This window comes from Crocuta crocuta, unplaced genomic scaffold (assembly GCF_008692635.1).
Source record: "Crocuta crocuta isolate KB4526 unplaced genomic scaffold, BGI_CrCroc_1.0 scaffold506, whole genome shotgun sequence".
NCBI lineage: Eukaryota > Metazoa > Chordata > Mammalia > Carnivora > Hyaenidae > Crocuta > Crocuta crocuta.
This window is the reverse complement of record NW_027528991.1, coordinates 1,719,351-1,724,029: the sequence shown is the minus strand read 5'-3', so window position 1 is coordinate 1,724,029 and position 4,679 is coordinate 1,719,351. Positions and strand designations below refer to the sequence as shown.

At 55.1% G+C, this 4,679-nt stretch overlaps 1 protein-coding gene across 1 annotated transcript in view; it reads left to right on the top strand.

The window, feature by feature from the left end:
* The window catches only part of AFDN (afadin, adherens junction formation factor), a 116,307-nt gene that overhangs the window by 103,570 nt on the left and 8,058 nt on the right, over nucleotides 1-4,679 (top strand). The gene's annotated exons all lie outside the window — the stretch shown is intronic.

Below are 4,679 nucleotides of genomic sequence, written 5' to 3'. Positions count from 1 at the left end.
GTGGTGAGGTGCACCTGTGGTGGGTGGCTGGGAGTTACCAGTGAGGGCAGATTCTTCCATGCGATGCTCTGGGCATCCGTCACCCACCAGGTACTGACCCGAGCCACTGGCTGTAAGAAATCTTCCCACCCTGCAGGCCCAGTGAGAATCTTTTCTGCAGATTATATGACAGATAGATAATGTCAGGGATGAAGAATGACACTAGGATTTGTGTTTTGAAAACACAGTTCAGAGTTTTTCTTTAAAAGGTCATTGTTTTATTACTATCGACCTTAAGCACCGCAGCCCCGAGCGTCTCTGAGCCTCGCTCCCCAGTAGGTGCCGCAGTCACTGCCAGCAGCGTCCTCACGTCCTCAGGGAGCCGCCTCGGCCGGTCGGCCGTCCTCTCGCCCAGGTGAGGGCGGTGCCCCAGGTGCGAGCCGAGTGTTGGACGGCGCCCTGCACGGCTGTGACGGCGTCTCATGGCATGACGGGGGGTTGTGAGTGGGGCAGGTGCTCTGTCGGGAGCAGCCCACAGTCTCCACGAGCTTAGGGGCGGGGGTGCCCTCCTGGCCCTGCTCTTCCTCTGGATTTGCAGTGATGGGCACCGATTTGCAGTAACTGGCCCAGCCCGGCCTCTGTCCTCCAGACCCGGGAGCTGTAGAAGCCACGGACTCCGGCGTTTGCATTTCTAGCCCCGGCCTCTGCCTGGTCCACACTTCCACCTGGAGTCAGACAAGACTTTTCAAAGCTCAGCGTGTATGAACCCCCCATCCCTCCCGACATACTCCTCGCCTGCCTCCAGCCGTCCCCGTTTCAGCCAATTGTTGTAACTGTTCGGTCTAATGGTCTTACTCACCGTAACGCTCTTTATCTCTCCATCGAGCAATTCTGCTGTTTTTACTGCTCAGGATCTGACCACCTCAACACCGCGCTGGCCTGAGCCGCTGCTGTCCCCGCCTGGCTCAGTGTAGAGACTTCTTTGAGTCCCCTGCTTCTGCGTTTGTGCCCCGTATTGCAGGCTGTTCTCAGCATAGCAGCTGCAGCAATACTACTGAAGAACGTCACATCTCAGGAGTCCTTAGAACCCTGTCACTTAGAGAAACGTCCGAGTCTTCCCATGGGCACAAGGCACTGCTGTTCCTTACATCCCTTTGCACAGGCAGAGGTCCGCCCTCCCCGTAGCTGCACCGGGCCCCGCTCACATCTGCAGGGCAGGGACAGGTGATCTGCCTTCGTGGCCCTGGGTTGCCAGATAATTACACGCACTGTCCTCTGGTTTCTTTATAACAACCTTGTGATGTGGGTGGAACAGAAGGGTAAGCCCAGTAGTGAAGACGTTCACCTAATGTCGCATGGAGTGAGAGGGAGGGTTCTTCCCAGGATCTCCTGAGTCTGTACCGACTGTTGTAAAGGCCTTCTGGTCACAAAGCCCCGCCCGGAGCCGCCTTCCAGCTAGAGGCGGGCACGGCCTGGCCGGCTCTCAGCTGCCTGGTCTCCGGCTCTGTCCGGCTACCGCTTCAGCGGCTGGTCTGCCAGCTCCAATGACCCAACAACAGCTCCAGAGGAGGATTCCCCCACCTCGGGTGGTACCAGCCACGTGACGCTTTCAGCGCTTTTGGCGGCTCTGCTGCTGACGTGGTGGGGAGGCCCGGGCTGGGTCTGCCCTTAGGCTGCCTCCTGCCTGCTCTCCACGTGGGACCGAAGGCATTGGCCACACTGGGGGCTGACCAAAAAGCGTGATGATAAAAACCTCAAGCAGGAGTTGGTAGGAAACCCGGCTGAGAGTTGCACGTGCAGAGAAGTCCCCCCGAAAACCAACTTGTCTGCGTGTCGGAGTAGAACACAAGCTCGTGTGATTGATTGAAAGATGGACAGTTGCCCTGGGGAACTGTAGTACGTGGTGGGCCCCCGACGCGGGCTCGCCCCCCGACGCGGGCTCACCTGGCCCTGCCGCCAAGTGTTTCAGCAGCCAAGCTGCCCACGTTACAGCTGCTGAGGAAGCTGGCATTGTCCTTACATGGGAAGGGCAGGGGCATGGGCTCTGCCCAGGGAAGAGACTCACGCCCTGAGTGCCCAGGGTCGTAGAGATGGCTTTCGCCATGAAGAAACACAAAGTGAACTTCCTCTCTGGTGTGGGGCTCGTGGCCAGAGTCGGGCTCTGAACCCCAGTCAGGTGCCTGAGCCCCATAGGAGCAAATGGCCTGAGCACAGGGGGTCCTTCACCGCGGGGCCTCGCGAACAGGTGGGAACATATGCAGACCAGACTTGCCTTTGGCCTTACGGGGTAACCTGCTTAGCAGGCTTCCAGTGGCATTTTCAGCGAAGATACCAAACCCTGAAGGACACGTTGGCCCTGAATTGTATTCCAGCATCTCAACAGGGCCGTCTCCTTTAGTGCAGTTTTTGCCGTCAATTAAAGATGCGAGTTCCTGTCTTCTCGTGGCCTAAAGTTATAGACACGCAGATCGCTACATTACAGTTTTTCTTTTTCTAACATGAGGATAAAATGAGGGCCACCAGCATGGCAAAAACGGCCAGGCTTGCAGCCCTGGCTTCTGGACCCCTGCTTAGCTCTTGGCTGAGAATAACTGTGGTTTGGACTGATTCCAGCCATGAGAATTACGGTTACATCTCGTCACACCCGTTCCCCTGGACGTAGCTTCCAGCATGCAGTTTCAGCAGCACCCAACGCTTCATTCTCCAAGGGTAAACCAGTGAGCCTGTGTCCTTTTCATTTCACCCCAAGGTTAACACAGTCTGTCCTTGGACCTCAGCCTTTATTAACTGTGTGACTTAGATTGAAATGCCCTTTAACTGGTACTGAATGTAAGTAGACCGCCCAGCGTAGTGAACCATTTTGAGCTAACTTGGAGTAAAGAGGGTAGTTGATCATTCGTGTATCGTTAATGCTTTGGGGGTAGGCGGGTGGAGCAGAGCAGCGCCTGTGGGAAGAACGCAGGACTGTGAAGCCGCCTGCCGCCTGCCAGGCAGCGCGCAGAGCCGCCTCGGTCACGGCAGCCCAGCTTCAGTGCTGACCGTGAGAATGGGAGCCGGGGGACTTAACGCTGGAGAAGCTTCCTCGCTTACGCCCATCCCGACTTGCAAGAATGAAGGTTTTTAACAGAAAATGCCCATTTATAGATTTGTAAGGTAGCATTCCATACTTGTCATTATGAGACTTAGAATTGTTCTCATTTCTGAAAATGATGCTTCTCACCGTGGAGGACCGAGAGGGCTGTTTCAGCGTCCGCTGTTGTGCTCAGACTTGTTTTTAATTGGGTCTAGAAGGTACAGCAGGATGACCTTGTCTGTGTAGAACGTCGGTGCACTTTTACACCCTCCCACGAACCGCTCTTCTGTACCATATCGAGTACTATCAGCTGCTGGTTTATTTGGTTATTTTTACTTGGGTGCCGTTTCTCACACTTTGGACCGATGAGTGTAAATTGGTTGACGTACTGGCGCTGCTGGCCGCCGGGGGCTCCCCGGTGGAGGCCAGCCCTGCACAGCCCGCGGGGCCCTCCCGGTTCGGCCACGTCAGCAGCCGCTCCTGCTGCTCCGAGCCCCTCACAGCCAGGGATCCCAGCATCCCTCCTGGGCTCAGGCCTGGAGGGAACTAAACAGGAAATTAAGTACGTTTGTCTTGTTGAGGAGGAATTTTAATTTTTTTTCTAAGATGTCATATTGTCTGCTGACCTGAAAAGTCTAATGACACAAGTTGATTTGTTACTTTCCCAGCAGATGCAGCCTTTTTTCCACTGAAATAAGGCAGGAGTGAAGTTGTTAGGGTATTATTTAAAAACAAATACAAATACAATTCACATCCAGTTTCTGTTTTTGCTGTGAGCAGTTTCTACAATAACCGATAATTCTGTAAATACTGAAGCACACCATGAGTGGTTTTATGTGAAGGATTCCTGCAGGGGCTTTAACAACTAGATGGTATTGAGGTACATTTTAATTTTTAAAATTTTCAATCAACTCCCTGAGGCCAGGTGGCACAGCGCTGTGGGCAGTGCCGCAGACCAGCTCTGTGACAGCAAGGAAGACCACGGAACAACGGAGAAGCAAGCTTTCGAAGTTGCCGTTACCTGGAACTGTAACAACCAAGGGGCATTTTACTCTGTTCTCGTCTAGTCCAGTGTGCTTTTAATCCAAGGATCCTTGTGGACAAGGTATTCTCCGCTCAGGCTCCTGCCTGTAGCACGTAGAAGAATCTGACCAGAGGGCAGAGGAGCTGAGGAGCAGAGAGAGGCTGCATCTTGGCCCACTCACGTTTGCATGGTGTGCCGCCAGCTGTGTTTCGTGTTGTTTCGACAAAAACAGAAAACCGTCCCGTCCCATCATGAACTGTGGACCCACAGAAGAACTTCTGTAGCAGCGGTCGCTGGGACGTAGAATTCACCGTCCCAGGAGCGGGCCGTGGGCTCCCGGACGCCAGGATCACTCAGACAGATGGAGAAGTAACTTGGCAGAGAGCTGGTAGCAGAAGAGGCGGAGTGCGGCTCCTCCCGAAGTTCAGGTCCAGGTTCTCGGACTCCAGAGTTCGGGGCTCTCCCCAGGCTGAGAAGTAACTCTCCAAGTCCCGGGTGGGGGCCAGAGGGAGCTGATGGCCAGCGGTCGGCGTGCAGCCCCGGGGTGCCGCCGGGGGCGTGTGCCGGCGTGGGGGCACCTGGGGTCTGTGTGCCCCAGCTCGC